This window comes from Athene cunicularia (assembly GCF_003259725.1).
Source record: "Athene cunicularia isolate RWA chromosome 3 unlocalized genomic scaffold, athCun1 chr3_part1, whole genome shotgun sequence".
NCBI lineage: Eukaryota > Metazoa > Chordata > Aves > Strigiformes > Strigidae > Athene > Athene cunicularia.
This window is the reverse complement of record NW_020799097.1, coordinates 301,742-307,574: the sequence shown is the minus strand read 5'-3', so window position 1 is coordinate 307,574 and position 5,833 is coordinate 301,742. Positions and strand designations below refer to the sequence as shown.

The 5,833-nt window shown below is 56.4% G+C and overlaps 1 long non-coding RNA gene across 1 annotated transcript in view; it reads left to right on the top strand.

Annotated features, from left to right (window-relative positions):
* Nucleotides 1-658: 658 nt before the first annotated feature.
* LOC113477795 overlaps nucleotides 659-5,833 on the top strand; it is an 11,806-nt gene continuing 6,631 nt past the window's right edge. Inside the window, exon 1 of the long non-coding RNA XR_003397973.1 lies at nucleotides 659-4,603. This is a non-coding gene — a long non-coding RNA (uncharacterized LOC113477795). The remainder of the gene's footprint in view (nucleotides 4,604-5,833) is intronic.

Here is a 5,833-nt window from a genome sequence, read left to right as displayed (position 1 = left end):
CACCAGGTGAAATGGAAACATGTTCAGCTCAATGCAGACCCCTGCCTCTGCCCCAGATACTGAGGATTCCAACTCCCTGGCGACGCTGGAAGGCAGCAAGCAAAGACACGACGGTCAGTCCAATGTCAAGAAACTTGGCAAATCATTTTTGTTTACCTTCGGGGACCATCTCACTGCAGAGGAGGGGGAAATTAGTTATTCGGCTCTGCTTCGGCTCTGCTCGTGGTGAGGGAAGCCGTTCCTGGTCGGAACGGGGGCCCGTACTCTGTATTCCCAGGAGCGGGGTCACTTGGGTTCTACGCTCTCTTTTCTTCTCTCTTGCCCACACTGGCTCAGAACTCTTCATCTTTGGCACCGCAGAGGCATCCCGGGATGTAGAGCTGTGAGAGAAGGCAGCAGCAGGACCCCGGGTACCTCTGACAGACACCGAGGTTGTCCCTGAGCCCGCGTTCCCGGAGCGGCGGGACATCCACTCATAGTGCATGTTCTTCTTATCGACGGTAAAATAAAAAAGGGCAGAAAATCCACCTCTCTGGCCTGCCCTGGCGAGAACTTCACCTGTTGGTGGGCAGAGACAAGCATCGGGCAGCACCTCTTGGTACGGACTCCGGGCGCTGCGTGGGACACCGCGCTGGTCCATGGCCACCTCAGAGCCGCCACGGCCTCTGCTGTGTATCGCTCTGCGCCGCGAACAAGAGCCCTCCCCGCCGCGCAGAGCCCGGGCTGTTGAGTTCTGCAGAAGATGACAAGTCGTGGCCTATGGAGCAGCAGAACCGGAGGTGGTGTTTTCTCATCCCGGGCAGGGGAGGTCATGAGTCCGGTGTCAGATCTCCCTGTCAGATGGACGCTGCCCTTTTCAAAACAAAGAGAACGCGAAAATAAACTTTCCCAGAACTGATGATGTGTCTCAGGACCCAACAGATTTTTAAATCACAGTTTGCATTGATCGGCTGCTCATCGGTTATGTCCTTCTAGAAAGATCCTCCTTGCCGGAGCGAGCTGCTACCAGAAGAAGGTGAGGGAGGAGACTGCGAGGCGGCCGCGGAGGAGCGGGAGGAACCAGCAAACGCTTTGAACTGGTGTTCGGCGGCTGGAGCGGCGCGGGAAGGGCTGGGAGCCCCCGGCCCCCAGCCTGCTCAGCAGGGGGAAGGGCTGTCGCTTGTCCTCCACAACCTCGGCCACGGGATGGGGCAGGCGATGGAGGAGATCCAGCCTGAAGCCCCCCAGCGTCCAGGACTCCTCTGCGAGAAGGAGATGGCTTCTTCCGATCCCATCGGGAGGAACAAGCTCTTCATCTCTAAACGCTTCCAGAAACGAGAGCAGAAGCAGGCATTTCCAGGGAGGCAGGGTGCCAAATACCAGAGGCACAACACTCCATCTGTTGCTGTGGGTGGTCCAGTCGCCTCCTCTTCATCTCTACAACAAGTTTGATGGTGCAGCCGAGAGCTCTCAACTGATTTCTTTGGCAGCTGCCTCTCCTTCCCCCCTTTGCAGATTGGCTTTCTTTTTTCCAGGCTGCGTAAAGTGGAACAGCAGCGCAACGAGTCCTACCAGTTACTGGGAAAATCTGCTCTATCTGCCTCATCATTTTCCCCTTTCCTTTCTTAATTAGGAAAGCACAAAGAGATGAAATGATCTCCTTTCTGCTGCTAGGAGTAACGAACACATGATTATAGTAGTACATTAACTGTCCTACTTGGGGTTTGGGGTTTTTGGTTTTTTTTTCATTTTACAGTATTGCTCTGGCATCCAAATCTGCTCTCTATCCATCTGCTTTCTTCTTCGGAGACACAGGCAAAAGCCATGACGAAGCAAACTTCTCTCTGCGCAGTTTACAACCACCAGAGCTGCCTTCCTCAAACTCCTGGCTCCGATAGAAGCTGATGTAATTAATCAAGGGCTCATTCATGCCTTTTACCTGAATGCCTGCTTCCTAGGCAGACAGCCTGCATTGGGACCTGTTGATATTGCCCAAAGTGAAAACTTTGGGGTTTTTTCTAGGTTTTTAACACCTGACAGCACCTCAGATGCACGTTGCGATGAACCAGGTGCTGTGTAAAACTCTTTGGGGCTGGGCTAAGCAGCTGCATCACGACGGCTTGGTGGTGGTGACGACTCCCCAGAAGCCAAGGATCTGTAGGCAACGCCTGCGGGACACTTATTTCACGGGGTGGGGGTTTTTTTACCGATATTTAAATTATTTTTGCTAACTTTTGCGTATCCACCAGATTCTTATAAATCGTCCCAGTGGGAGAGAGGAGGCAAAGGGAGGAAAGATCTCAGTGCTGTTCCACCTCCTGCTGCCGTGACCTCGGAGCGGGCAGGGCTGCCAACCTCTTGTCCTTCCTCCAAGTCTCCCGTGAGCTGCCCGTCGGTGCGGGAAGGTCTAGAGAAGAAAACCTGCAGAGAAGTGAATCCCAGCGACCTTGATCATATCATCAAGTTCCCTCTGTAGGCGATCTCTTTGTCTTCCCCTTGGCCAGAGGGAGAGCGCGGTAGTGCAGCATTAGAATAAAACGCCCCGATGGAATTCCGGCTGAAATCTTCAGATGCAGAGGCCACCATCTCATTAGAAAACTAATGCTGCTGTTTATCGTCTTGATAGAGAAGAAAACAGTCCCTCGGGATTTCTGAGATGCAAAGATGACCCACTGCTGCCAGCAGAAAGGTGGAAGTTCCCCTCATGATAACCGCAGTGGGGGCTTTGTTCAACTACTAGAAAAATCCTTAGAAGAAAAAAAAAAAAATGGTCAACAGGCTCCATAATAAGTTTCCTGGAACGATCCTTCCGGAAAGACAATCTGCACAATTAGTGCTATTTCATATTAATCATGCAAAATCAGGCAACTTCAAGGCAAGTGGAAAACACAGGAAACAGGGATAAAATTTCTGTGTTTTCACATAATAAAATAACTGAATGCCACCAGGCAGGAGGGCTTCGGGTGGCTTCTGCACGTAGATGACCAGATGAGCTCGTTAACTTTATTCCTCTGTTTCACGGGGAATTTTACAGCCTTTCACGGGGAATTTTACGACCTTTCACTGCCAGAAGTAAGGCCAGGAGGGGCGGTGGTTGTGCTTCACTGTCACGTGCAGTGACGGGACCTGGGACATCTACAGACCTGGATGAAGCGGCCTCAGCTGTGTGAGGGATGCGGAGGAGCCTCCTAAGTCACAGGTCCCAGACTTGTTGGCCAAAATTTGCGTTGTTTTTTTTTTTTTTTTCCCCAGGAATTGCACAGTGTACACGCACGGGAACGCCCAGTGCCTTGCTGCTGCTTTGGGCACGGTGCTGGTCGGGTGGCAGCGGAACGCAGAGGGAGAAGGTGCTGATGGGCACTGGGGAGCGTGCAGAAGGCGGGGGCCGGTGCTCTGACAGCACCCCCGGGCAAGGCCGGGGTGTTGGAGAGGGTAAAGCACCACTCCTGAGTGGAAGAGACGCCCCAGGTCAAACAGAAGCAACCGTGGCACGGACAGCGGTGGCTCCCGCAGCTCGGCACAGGTGCAGAACCTCACACCCGCTCTCTCCGGCGGTTCCACGCGTTGGTGCCCTCGTGCCCGTGCCGGAGCGAGGGGCAGGCGAGCTCCCAGACGCCGAGATCTCAGAGACCCTCAGGCCCCCGGTGGGCCCGGGGTGCACATCTGGTGCCTGTGTGGGATGAGGGGCCGCCTCAAGGCGTTTCTGTCGGCAGTTAAAGCACAGGGATGGCTCGGGGGGGGGCGGAGGAGCTGCAGCTTGGGGCCGTCAGCTCCGCAACCTGAGAAACGGCGACAACGCAGAAAACTTCACCCCGCGCCTTCAAAGCCTCCAAATAAAACCCCAACGGTGTGGCACAAAAAGGCACTGGAGGAGAAAAGGGCTGGGCAAGGACGGGGCTCTGCCGGAGGGACCGGCACGTGGAGCCAGCCTAGATGGAGGAGATGGTCACCTTCCAGCATCAGCACTCAGCGCCATCCCCGCTGCCCTCGCCACCCCCTTCAGGGGCAGGAGCCAGCCCGAGGGCCCCACGCTGGGCCCAGCTGCTCTGGCCGAGCCGTGGCAGACATGCCCGTTGCCGATGGGGCGAGCGGGTCTCTCACGCAGGACCTGGCACGGGAGAGCGTGCGGCTGGAACCGGGCAGCGTCACCGGGGGCGACGGCACCCTGCTGTGCCCCCGGAGGACGAGGGTGAGAATTCAGTCATCCTTTATTCCCCTCAAACCTCAGGCCCATCCATCGATCGCAGCAGAGGAGCCGGCAGCGATAACGACTCCGCAAGAACAAAGAGCACGGCCGAGCCGCAGAAGCATCACCTGCCCTTGAGCTGCCGCACGCTGCCCGGCCGCGGGGAAGAGCGGTGTGGGGGCTAATGAGCCAGAGAGGCAATCAGGCAGAACCGGGCTGTGCCAGAGCAAACCCCCATCTCACAGCAGAGCTGCCTGGGGGGCCCTGGGGTCCCGGGGTGGGGGGGGCGGCGTGGCGCGGGCAGGGCGTGTGCGACTCCCACTGTTCCGTGTGTCTGCTCCGCTCCAGGTACCAGGAGGAACCTCCGCAACGACCTGCTGGTCGCCGCCGATTCCATCACCAACACCATGTCATCGCTGGTGAAGGAGCTTCACTCAGGTAAGAGTTAACCGGGCAGCGGGGCGCTGGAGCTTTCTCTTGAGATTTATTTTTTAGAAAAACTCTTTAAAGCGCAATGCGAGGTGACACGCTCATTTTTTGCGACGATTGAATGAGAAAATAACTTTTATCGCTCGCATCACTGCGTGCTCCCGAGACCCTCCGAAGGGGCTTTCCGTCGATTTTCCCACGGGTGGTGAAGGCAACGCTGGCCTGGCGCTCTCACCATCGGGGATTCATGAGGCCGGCTTGCGTCCCGCTCCCATGCTCCTGCTCCTGTCGACCCCTGCCCGCCCAGCGGCACTGAGCGGCTTTTCCAGAGAGCCCCATGGGCACGTCCCGGGCCCCTTGCTGGGCAGGAGAAGCGCCACTGCCCAGTCCCATTTCTGGAAGCCAGAGCTCCTTCATGGCACAAGACGGCAGGTCCGAAGCCGATGGATTTGTGAGAGTCTCCCCCGAGTGTGGCTTAGCGACGGCGGCACTGGAGCCGCCCGTGAGACTCCTCTGCAGTGATACAGTAAAGGCCAAACAAAGGATTAAACAGTGATGTGGAAAAAAAAGATAATTATTCCCTTTGTGGCTCTTCACTGTGCCGGCAGAGGTAAAACCCCCTGGGGGGACTGGAGCAGCTTCTGCTCTACTCCGGGGACGCGTCCCGTGGCTCTCAAGCTCTGTCGGTGGTGGAGCAGCCGATCACTCAGGATTCCAGCAGCGTGTTTGTGGGCTGCCTTCCCTGACAAGAGCGAAGGGAAGCGTTCTGCCATCAGGCTGCACCTCACGGTTCCGCGCCTCCCCCAGCCCTTTGCTGTATCCGGTAGCTGCATCCCATAACCCCCCCCATAAACTTACCAAACTCCACGTTAAAGCCAGTCAGGCTTTTTGTTCCTGCTGCCCTTAATGGAGAACTCACAGTTATAAACCGGGTTGATATTTTACTGCTAAGCAGTAAATTCATCCAGTCTGAACCCCGTGCCTTGGCTGCAAAGGCAGCTGCGAGTTAATAAAGTCTTTCATGTATGACAGCAGCATCGCTGGTGCCACTGCAGCGCGGGGCCGGGCGTCTCTTCAGTAAATCACCAGGCTCAAGACGCACACACCTCTCCCCTCTTCTCTAGGCTGAAACCCGGCGAACGCACCCTCTGCCCCAAACAGATGTCTGCAGCAATTTGGGGTTTTGCTTTTAACAGAAGAGCGTGTTTGCAGCGGGGTGGCAGCGCTGGGGGGGGGCTG